A 12602-nucleotide genomic window follows, 5' to 3' on the forward strand; every position below is an offset into this window, starting at 1 on the left:
AGAGAGAGATTATACGATGATGATGATGATATATATACAATTTACTGATGAGCGAGCAGTGTCCTTTCTTCCTTTACTGACTTCTTTCGCTGAAAAGCATCCCAAAGTAGCTTCTTAAAGCATGTGTGAAGATAAATATTTAGAGTTGTTTTATATATATATATAAATATCTTCTACCTTCAATCTTGATAATAGTTTGACAAAATACAGAATTCTTGATTGAAAGCTACTGAAGGGCTTTCTTCCAATGTTTTCCAGAATCCAATATTACCATTGAGAAATCTAGTACCATCTTTAACTTTGAAACCCCATGTTTTTCCTCTCTGCAGAAGTTTCTCTTTATCTCTAGTGGTCTAAAATTTCAAAGTTATGTCTCTTCACTCCCCCATTCATTATATCACACTCGATGGGCCTGTTCAGACTGAAGATGCATGCCTTTCAATTTTGGGAAATTTCTGTCTTCCTTGGATAATTTCCTTTCATTTTCTCAGCTTTCTCCTCTGGCAATCTTGTTATGATGATATGAGACATTTGGTATTGATCTTATAATATTATAATTTTTTTCTGCTATTGCCCATTTCTTTAATGTTTTATAATTCTTTCTTCCTTTTGCGGGGGGTGGGGGTGGATTGTGTGGTGGGAAGTTCTTGCTAGGTTGCTGAGGTTGATCTTGAACTCCTGGCCTCAAGTGATTCTTCCATCTCAGCCTCTGGAGTAGCTGGGATTACTGGCATGATCCACCATGCCCAGCTCACGTTTTAAATTTTTTTTTCTGGAATATTTCCAAAGGTCTTTCACTGAGTTAATTTTTTATAGTATTTTTAATTTCTAGGAGTTCTTACTGCTTTTCTGTTCTTTTATCATAGCATCCTGCACTTGACTTGTGATTAAGGCATCTTTTTTACCTTTGAGAAGATATATTGTAATTTTGTTGGTTTGTTTAGATTTTTCTGTTCCCTGGAGAGGTATTTGTATTCTCTAGGAGAGTTTATTTTTCCTTTTTTTTTTCTTAGTTGTTTTCTTGCTCCCTCTTTTATATTTAAAGTTTTTACAAAGACCTAAAGCTTACCTCACATAAAGAATGATCCTTTATTTTATGTTCATACTTTTACGGTAGAGGTGATTGTCAACTGTTGAGATTCAGAATCGGGTGAACAAGAAGTAAGGCAGGCTTGTCAATGGCTACCCCCAAATGTCAGTATTGGAGGTCTTTTCTCCAGAGAATAATTATTCAATTTCCTGCCTGGGGACAGAGGGAACAAGAGGACAATTCTGCAGGGCTCAACCTACTGTGGGGAGGAGGAAGAATAGGTCTGAGAATCTCATGATTCAATACATAGACCAATTCCTCCCCTTTTTAGCACTCTCTCCTTAGGAAGGCCCATTTCTGGGGGAAGAGGTAGATTGGGAGGAGACTTGTAGTCACTTGGCTGTGCAGGATAGGTAAGAGAGTCTGGGGGAAGTCTCGCCTCTCTACAAAACGTCTTTCAGTCATTCCTCCTCTCCAGCACTCCAGCCTTGCCTTTATTGCATTGGGCCACCTTGAGATATCTGCTAGGTGAATGGGTCTCCTTTCCATCAGGATATTCTCTAAAGGTAGTTGAGTAAAACTTCTCTACTCTGCTTGGTCAATGAGCCCTCTTTCATCTGCTTTCCAATTCTGAAAACTTATTGATTTCTATTCTTTTTGTCTTTCCAGGTTCACTTTTTTTTATTTTTTATTTTTATTTTTTGAGACGGAGTTGTTCTGTAGCCCAGGCTGGAGTGCAGTGGCGCAATCTCAGCTCACTACAAGCTCTGCCTCCTGGGTTCATGCCATTCTCCTGCCTCAGCCTCCAGAGCAGCTGGGACTACAGGCGCCCACCACCAAGCCTGGCTAGTTTTTTGTATTTTTAGTAGAGACAGGGTTTCACCGTGCTAGCCAGGATGGTGTTGATCTCCTGACCTCGTGGTCTGCCTGCTTTGGCCTCGCAGAGTGCTGGGATTACAGGCATGAGCCACCGCGCCCGGCCGGTTCATGCTTTTTAAAAAGCATTCCACAGTCATTTTGGTAGACTTTCCAGAAATGATTAAAACAAATGCAGTTGACTCACCATGCATAATTTGAAACTTCATGTCCCATTTTTGTTTTCAAATTTTTTTAGTGAGTACATACTGTGTTTATAAAGGCGGAAATACAGTACAACTTTAATTTCTTAAAGTTTATAATTAAACATTGATAAGAAAAAAGCAAAGACTAAAAACTAGATAGAAAATGGACAAAAGAGTTCACATGAGGTTTATGTACAAAAAGTTTACACATGGCCCTTAAACATAAATTTATGCTCAACTCTACTCCTAATAGAATTGCAGTTAAAACTATATCTAGACGCCATTTTTCACAGTTTTCTCGTCATATACATTTCAATAACATATGAGGACAACAACTGTTGACAAGGATGTGGCTTACCTGGAACCCACATACATTCCTGGTGGATGGCAGTCACTTTGTAAAATATTTTGGCAGTTTCTTAAAATGTGAAACAAAAATTTGCCACATACCCAACAATTCCACTTCCTGGAACCTCCAAGAGATATAAAAATATATGTCTACACAAAGACTTATATGTGAAAGTTTGGAACAACATTATTCACGTTAGGCAAAAAGAGAAAAAACCTAGTATCTATCATCTAATGAATGGATAAACAAAATGTAATATATTCATGCAATGGAATAGTATTCAGAAATGAAAAGGAACAAAGGGCTGATAAATGCTACAATATGGATGAACTTCAAAAACATTATGCTTTGTGATAGAAGTATAATAAATAAACTATACAATAAACCACATGTGTATGATTTCATTTACATAAAATTTCCAGAAAAGTGAAATCTATAGAAATAAAAAGTAGACTAGTGATTTCCTGAGGCTGGCAGTGAAAATGGAAAATGACCATACATGGGCACATCGTTTCTTTTTTGGGGTGACAGAAATATTCTAAAATTAGATTATTGTGTGAGTTGCACAATGCTGTAAATTTACTTTAGGTAATTAAATTGTGCAGTTAAAACAAGTGAATTTGGGTAGTAAATTAGTGATTGCCTGAGGCTGGCAGTGAAAATGGAAAATGACCATACATGGGCACATCGTTTCTTTTTTGGGGTGACAGAAATATTCTAAAATTAGATTATTGTGTGAGTTGCACAATGCTGTAAATTTACTTTAGGTAATTAAATTGTGCAGTTAAAACAAGTGAATTTGGGTAGTAAATTAGTGATTGCCTGAGGCTGGCAGTGAAAATGGAAAATGACCATACATGGGCACATCGTTTCTTTTTTGGGGTGACAGAAATATTCTAAAATTAGATTATTGTGTGAGTTGCACAATGCTGTAAATTTACTTTAGGTAATTAAATTGTGCAGTCAAAACAAGTGAATTTGGGGCATGTAAATTAGACCTCAATAAAGCTATGAAAGAAAGTGAGGAAAGAGGGAAGGAAGGAAGGAAGGAAGGAAGGAAGGAAGGAAGGAAGGAAGGAAGGAAGGAAAGGGGGAAGGAAGGAAGGAAGGGGGAAAGGAAGGAAGGAAGGGAGGGAGGGAGGGAAAGAGAGGAGGAGAATGAGAAAGAAAGGGAGTGAAGGAGGAAGGGAGGGCAGGAGGGAGGGAGGGGGAAAGCTCTTGCATTTGGCAAGAATTTTTTGACCAGAAAAGTCACCATGCATCTAAAGTTTCTGGTTGAGAGGAAAAGAATTAAATAGAAAATTTTAAAGTGGGATATATGCAAATTCTAAGGCTTCAAAGAGGGGAGAGACTTGGGTTTTCTAAGTTTTAATTACTAGGAAATGAATTTATTTAAAATAAAATATAATACAAAATAATGTTTTGTTAAATTATAGTAACACAGTAGAATATGCATACTTCAGATTAAGCTAGCCTCAGTGTGAGTCAAATAACAAACCACAGGAATTATTATGATGGCAAATAAAAGACCTAAATGGTGCAAGAGGTATCATTTTTATTCATCTTGAAATTGATCACACGGTAACTCCCAGGGAAGTAAATAAAAGTTTAGATCTGATTATTGCAATCTATATACGTTGAAGGTACCGTGTCATCAGAGTTGATTTGACCTTGCCTCCTATCTTTGGGGGAGAGGTTTTGAGGAAAATGTTAAGTCAACTTTGTCTTGAAATATTGTAACTGCAAAAATACACAAAAATTCTTTGAAAATCTAAAGGGTTGGAAATCTTCTTGAAAGAATAGACACTGCTAAGAACTTGACAGATCCTTTAGTGCAATGATTGCACTCTGATACTTATCTCTGCACAACCAGAAGAAATTATTCTATTGGTAAGTTCCCACCTATTTCATTACTGGCTGACATAATGACAGATCCTGGTTAGGGATGATTTCATCATCTAATTTCACTGTTCCATTAAAACCAGAATATTCTTTTTTAACTTCTCAAATCCATCAAATGGCAATAATAGCTACAAGTATGTGATCTAGTGTCTAACGACTGGGTTCACATCCAGCTGTTTTCCTTATTAGCTGCAGGGCCACCAGGAAACTACTAACCTGTCAGGGTCTTCACCTGTAACATAGAGGTGGTAACAACAGAACTTCCTCATAGGGGTGTTTGTGAGAGTTAAATGAGATGGTGTGCATGAAGTGTGGAGACAGGCACCTCGTACCTAGTGGGGATTCAATAATGTAGGCTAGTATTTCTTCCGGAAGTAAAACTTCCATGATGTTTACTACTTATTATTCACTGCTATGTAACAGGCATTCTGCTAAACACACATCATGTCATTTAATCTTCATAATAACTCATCAAAGTAGGTTTTAATCCCCACTTTTAGATGAGGAAACTGAGTGCAAAAGAAGTTAAGTGACTCACCATAGCTCACAGACTTAGAGATGGGATCTGACCCCAGGTCTGTCTTACACCAAGTTCTAGCTACCTCTTAGAGATAAAAATTAAACCAATACCACCTCTCTGACTGGCCATAGCTGATCTTGTGGAACCCTAGTAAAAGAATGTAATTCAATCACGTGACAGATTTTGTGAAGTTCCTTTTGTGAGTAAAGCACTGAAAGACGCAGTGATGAACTGACACGGGCCCATGACCTTAATCCTGGAGTATCCAAGGGGGTTGCAGGAAACAGACATGTAAACATATTGTGTTTGGATGAAGCAGAACAGAAAATGTGCTAAAGAGAAGTACAAGACAGGACTGTGGGAGCATGGAGGAGGAAGCAATTAATTCTGGTAGAGTGATAAGAGCAGGCCTCAGGGAGAAGCTAAAAATGAGTTGAGCCTTGAAGGTTGCATAGGTTTCGATTAGTGGAGGAAGAAATGGGCATTCTGAACCTAACAAAGGTGAGGAGGATTGAACATCACATGTGTTTGGGGACCAGGCAGGTGATCAGTGAAGGAGTCTACAGGATATACTGACGGATGCGTCGGAAATGAGACTGGAAAACTGGCAAGGGGTAAGGGCAGCTCAGGAGGCCCCTGAATGCCTGTTTAAAAGATTGAACTATATTAGAAGGTCAACAGGGAGTCATCAAAAGTTTTATGAAGACAACCCTAGCACTGCCTCAAAGATGAGTTGGTAAAGCAGATTGATGAAAACTGGAGGCCGAAGAAACAAGGGCAGAGAAAGGCTTCAAAAAACAGTCCATCTCATTTTTCCAGATAACTCTGCTCTAAACAATCCCCCAAACACAGACGCCTGTGTGCATTTATTTTAAAAGTATACTTTTCATAACTTCCTCAAAGGTAAGATGCTGGGGATGAGAAAGTGGAAATTAGAGAAGTCAGCTATAATCCTAATTCCCTCTAAACGTCTACAGAGCAGTGATTTTCACAATGTATTGCAGATTGCTGTTATTGCACAGAGGTGGTTGGGAATGGGGATGTAAAGAGAAAGACAAAGTAAGGGCATCTCTGAGTTTCCCACCCTTTCAACCAGAGCAGCAGCCTGTAATAGAATGTCATGACGGGGTTTTGCCTCTTGTTCACCACTGTGCCCTCAACCTGACACAGTGCTGGGGACAATAGGTATCAATATTTGTTAAATGAGTGAATGGATGAATGGAATCACTTTTAAGATTTTATTTGGAAAAAAATTCATAAAAATAAGTAGAAGGAGGAGGGGAAGGAGAAAGCGAAGAAGGTTTGAAATACTTCTTCTGAGTGAAAATATTTGCCAACTCTCTGGGAATCTCATAACAGTATTTAACAAACCCGAGAGGAAGTTCTTTCTTATATCTGACCTCAACATTTTATTCAGTGGTATAAGCCCCTTTTCTTTCTCTTGCCTCAGTAAAGATGAAGGAAGATTCATCACAATAATCATTTGCTTATTGGAGGCAAAAAATAAAAGTTCTGTTTTTGCCTATATTAACCACTATTTACCAGAGCATGCATTGTATGTCATGAGCACAATGGTGTTCTCTGAGAGAAGATGCTGGTGCAGTTGCTGGGTGATGGGTGTCCATGAGACCAACTTGATTAGGAAATCAAGACAATATAGTATACTGGAAAGAGTGCAGCCTAGGGAGTTGGCAAGACTGGTAGCCCAAATCAATCAATTTATGGATTGCTTGACTTTGGGTAAGTTACCTAACTTTTCTAAACCTCAGCTTCCTCCTATCAAATGAGAATATTAAATAATGTCCAGCCAGTATAATTGTTTTGGGAAGCAGAGCTAAGGTATATCAAACAACTAGCACATAGTAGTGCTTAATAAATGTTGACCATTGTTTTAATGGACAATGATGACAATATACCAGAATGGATCTATCACTTCCTATAAAAGTTAATTTAAAATATTAGTAAAACTTTTCTGGAAACATAACAAGTCATTTAAAACTGGGACAATTGCCTACACACACACACACACACACACACACAGAGAGAGAGAGGGAGAGAGAGAGATATTTATAAACTCAAAATTTTACAAAAATCTCAGTTGTCTTAGAATACTTAAGAATCTGAATTTGGCAGTGCCTAAGACTACCTTGAATCCAGAGAGTAAGAATGAAAATGGAGATCCTAGGGCAAGGTCAATTCCTAACTTCAGCCTATGGAGGTACATGACAGTGGCAGCCTCAGTATCCCTAAGAGGGATTCACAATTAACAGGGGTCCCAATAAGGCTGACATCATGTAATATTTATTCATCCATACATTCAATATTTGCTTTATGTCCATTTGGTTAATTGAGCTGTCTCAAAGAGTGAGAGTCCTCCAGAAAGAAGAAGGACTAACCACCAAGGGAGCTCTTACTAGCTCAAAGAAAATAGAACATATATATGACTGAAAACAATATAAACCAGTCAGTATTCTAGATAGAATTGCTAACATCTGGCAGGACCCTTTTCCATTCCTATTGCTCTGTGGCACTCTGTGGTAGTTTGAATTAGTGGCTCCAATTCTTTCTTCCTCCCTGCATCCACTGCCACTTCTCAGTGTCCTCCCAATCAGACATGAGGCTCACAGAAACTTGAAAAGCACTTGCAAGATAAGGCTTCCTCTCTCCCAGGCCAAGAGAAGAGTCTGCTCAAACTTGTCCCAGACCAGCCAGCTGGTCACAGGAAGATGGCAGACATATAGCAGAGCAAAGTTGGCCCCAGCTAATCTCTAGACATGTGAGACCAACCAGAACTGGCATAGTCATCCAGCCAAGTGCAGCCCAGATCAGCCAACATGCAGACTTATGAGAATAAATGACTGTTGTTCTAAGCTAAATTTGGGGGCAATTTGTTACACGCTATGTTCATGGCAATAACTAACACACGTACACTTCCTTTGCCATAATTATTTTACTTACAGAAACTATAATATGCAGAAAAATCTGAAATTTATTCAAATTAAAGTTTAAAACATGTCTGCTAAAGCTGAAAAAATGAGAGAATGTTAGGAAGGAGTAAGCTACATAAAATCGTCTCCTTGAAGGAAAACTCACCTAGAATCATGATAAGTAAAATTGATAAAAAGCCAGTAATCTGCTTGAAGATGAGATGTCCTCCCCAGGCCTCTAAGGCACATTTTCCAAAATTCTAGAGCTACATGAGAACAGTCATAAAAGTATAATTCTAAGTAAGAAATTTATTTTAGAATGTAATGCTCTAAGAATCATCTACTTTCATTGGGCTATGCAGAATGAGGCTTAAGATGATCTTTAGATCTGAGTCTCTTGGACATATAAGCAAGATTTCCAGGAGACATATAGCCTGGTGTTTTCTGGCTCTCAAGAGACTTTACATAGTATATATAGTTATGAGTTATTAATTAAAACAGAGTAGATGAGTTCATATATGGTTATAAGTTACAAATTCAGTTTTCAATTTAACTTATTTATAATTGATTAAGTGATAAGTGAACAAATATAATTTCCTATAATAAACATGTTTCATAATAACCTGTAACAAATCTCATGGTTAAAAGTTACATCTCTAGTGGCTAAACAAACAAAAGAAAAATTGTGGATAAAACTTGGTACTTGCTCTTCCTTTAACTCTTTCCCTTTCTTTTCATCTCTTCCCTCCCTTCCCCCAAAATTTAGTACTGATGCTCTGGGTAACATTAAATGGAGCAGAGCAAGGTAAGCATACATGCTGGAGGGGCATCTGGGGTGGGCTTCGGGGTCCCAAGCAGGCTGTTCTTGCAGGCAAGTGGACCAGCATGAGGTGTAGAGGGCCAAGAAGGGTGAGAAAGATATTCGAATATGGGGACAGCCTGACACGAGGTATCAGAGGCCGAAAAGAATGAGGAGGGCACCTATGTAAAAGCATAGCCTGGCATGCAAGGTCAGGGGCCAAGAATAGTTACAAGGGCATCCACACCTAGAAGAGTTTTGGTATAGATTGTCAGGAGGTAACCTGGTGTAAGAGGTCAGAGTCAAGAACATTGATAAAGGTGTCCAGGTAAAGGGGCATGGCATAGGGAATCAGAGCCCAGGTGGGGTGAGGAGGTCATCTCCAAGAAGGGCAAAAGGACAGTTATAGTGAGGAGTCAGTATCTCAGGGGTAAGGGGGTCACCCCTGATGAGGGATGGCCTGCCCTGATGGGTAAGGCAGCGTGGGGAAGGTGTCCATGTGATTGGGGGAGTAGCCAGCTGGGGGACGAGAGCCCTAATTCAGTGTTCTTCAGGATGACCTCCCAGAAGAGACGCATCTGGTAGGGAGGGTCAGTTTCCAAAAAGAATAAGGAAGGTACTCATGCTTGGGACATTGGGAGTCAGCAAAAGCAAGATGATGACAGAATCCATGGAGCAGGTAGACTAGCATGAGGTATCCTGGCCCAAAATGGGTGAGGAGTGTGTTCAGCTCCGGGAGAGGTGGCCAGGGTAAGGAGGCAGAACCCACAAAGCAAGGTGAGGACAAGGGCAATCCAACATGGAAAGTCAGACCTAAGTAGGATAAGAAAGGCTTCCATGCAGAGGTGGAAAGAGTCAGATCTGAAGTAGGCTGAGGAGGGCATCCACATATGGGGGTAGACCAGTATGATGGTTCCAATCCAGCAGGGTACAGAGAGTTCCAAACAGGGGGTAGTTTGGCAAGAGTTTCAGAACCCAAGTTGGGGTGAAGAGGACATCCTTACAAGAAAAGAGGTGGCAGCAGAGATGGAAAACTGATTTAAGGAGGGGAGTTGATCAAATAAGTAGATATACAGAGATAATGAGAGCCAGGTTTTCATTATTAAAGAAGGAAATTACAAATACCAGAAGAAAAAAGACCACAATAAACTCAGTGGGTTGGATTGGACTTAGAGATACTCATGTGAACCACAGACTTTTAATATATTGAATTAGTTATATAAATAAATATAAAAGTAAACATGTGAATAAATCTATATATTTACATACATATATACCCCAGTTCTGTCCTCTGAAAGGGCCTGGGAGCAGTGACACCCCAGTTGTAATGAACATACCTGGCACCTAGATCATGGCTTCGAAATCCCATTCTCACAACTGAAAGAAACCATGCCCCTTTGGAAAAATGACTGATTTCAGATCTGGGACAGGGAAAGTGAAAGGTGAGGCTAACTAACACATTTATTGTGCCAGAAGGCAAGAAAGCATTCCAGAATGATGGAAACATGTCAAAAGACACAGAATTCTGCTTCAGTAGATTTTCACTGGAAAAACTGAAGACAATTTGATCATCAAAATAAATAATGATAATAATGGATTATAACTGATTGGATACCATAGGCTACCATGAGACTATAGAGAGATAAGTAAATAATTAGATAAACTTAAAGTTTGATGAAAATGGGATATTTATATAGTTTCATAATACCTCCTGACAAAATGGTAAAGTGAAAAAGGGGAAGAACAACCTCTCAGTGGAGAGGTCTGGTAGACACTACCTTAATCAAGTGATTAAAATAACTCATTAGTAATGGAACAAAATTATGTGCCACTGATAATAAGACACAGGAAGAGGAGCACAGCATTAGTTCTGTGATATTCCTGCTGAAGATGCACAACCTGGATCTAAGCATGAAGAACCATTAGTCAGACCTGAATTGAGGGTCATGCTACAAAATAACTGGCTTGTTCTCTTCAAAAATGTAAGGAGATGAAAGTAAAGAGAAGGTTTATGAACTGTTCTAGACAGAAGGCTGAAAAACATGACAACCAAATGTAATGTGTGATTCTGAACTGGAGCAGCCTTTTGCTACATGTGACGTTGTTGGGCAACTGAGGATCTGAGGGTTAGATGGTGATTTATCAATGTTAATTTCCCGATTTGGTTTATCAAGTTATGATTTTATAAGAGATACTCATTTGCAGGAAATGCTCACTGGGGTAATTGGAGGTGATGAGTATTAGATTAACAATTTTTTTTTTCAGGTGGTTCAGGTTGGAAATGTTCTTTATTTTTGTTATAATTTGTAATTGCTTCAAAATAAGAAACGGAAAAATAGAACTTTGTAATTGAATATCATGGAGAATCTCCTATTCCATATCAGCAAAAGTTAAATAGAGGAGTTATAAATATAATAACATGATTAAAGCTAAATAAGACCTTTGCCCCACTGGCTTCTGGCAAGTGTCTCTCAATGCTTTTTGTTCACGGTGTTTCCACACTCACTGAGGTGTAAATATTCTCTGACCTGCTTTTCTCTATATTGCCGATAAAGATATCAACCAACATAGCACTTTAAGTTCCTAAGTATTTATGTCAACAAGATTATTTTTTCTCAAGTCTTCTCCCTAAAATGTGAACTGTGGTTTATTTTCATCTGATCCAAGGCTGAATCAAATTTCTCAAGGTTTTAATTTTGTCCCACGAGATGTTCCCATGAAAGGACCCATGGTAAAATGGTCTTGTGGCTGGGCTGCACCCTCAAGGGTGTTCCCTGAGATTCGCTATGGGAGCTGCTGATTTGGGAAAGTCAGTGTCACTCCTGAGTAAACAAGAGGGTTCAGCATCATATCTGAAATGGGAGGCAAAGACGGGAAGAGCCATGCTGGCATCCTGGAGACTTGAGAAAGCAGCATGGTAATGTGACAAAAGGATCAAGAGACCAGTCCGAGCTCCACTCGCCTGTGGTGGAGGTTTCATCAGCTGCCCCTTTTGCATAGAGTCCAGCACGAGATGCAGACAGGACTGGGCTGCTTAAAGGAGGCAGATAGGACTGATGTACCTCCTGAGTTAAAAATATTTCTTTCTTTGGGACAGAAGGAACCACGTAATTCACTCTAGTCCAGTTTGGTGCTAGCTTCCAGGAAGTCAAACTTATGGCCAGCAAGCCCTCCAATTAGCTGACCTGAGCCCTTCTTTTACAGAAGCAGGGAATATCCAGAAGACAATGTCCCAGAATTCCCCACAAATTCCTGCTCTTTTTTCTCTGCCCATTAGACTTCTTCATATCCCCCTCCTTCTTTCCTGTCACATTCTCACATCTACTTAACTGTCCCCTCATTTCCTGTATATTTGTTCTTTAGTGGCCCCTATTCTTCTACATTTACATTTCTCACTTTTTGCTAAATTGGGTCAATTTTCCCCCCATCTTTCCCTTACTTGACTTTTCTATATTTTATATAATATCACCATGCTTTCTTTAAATTTTTTACCTTGGCTTTCATTTGTCTACACTCTACTGGCTTCCCTTTCTCCTTGAGCCATTCCTTCTCAGCAATTTGTACAGGCTCTTTACCCTATCCATTCATTAAGTATTATGCTTCCCAAAGTTCTTTTCCGATCTCCTTTTCTTACTCTAGCCATAATCTAGGCATACTCTGTTATCCGTAAAGTATCTACAGATGAACTCAAGTGCTCTGTGTGTCCCATGAAAAAAAATGTGACGTGTGTGTGTTTGTGTGTGTGTTGTACACTTTTTTTCTGATGAAAATAGCTTTCTTCATATTCTCTAAGGGACTCATGAAAACATAAAGTTAATTCTGGCATATGTTAATGCTCTGAAATCTATATACTCAGATTGTATTTCTCCCTGAACTCCAATTCATATATCTACAATGTATGCAGCACAGCCTAAACAAAATCATCCTCTTCATTTCCAAGCCTCTCTCAGTTTCTTTTGTCTTCTGTCGATGGCACTGTCATCAACTTAGTTATCCCAGTTTGATATCCAGTCA

This window comes from Chlorocebus sabaeus, chromosome 25 (assembly GCF_047675955.1).
Source record: "Chlorocebus sabaeus isolate Y175 chromosome 25, mChlSab1.0.hap1, whole genome shotgun sequence".
NCBI classification, from domain to species: domain Eukaryota; kingdom Metazoa; phylum Chordata; class Mammalia; order Primates; family Cercopithecidae; genus Chlorocebus; species Chlorocebus sabaeus.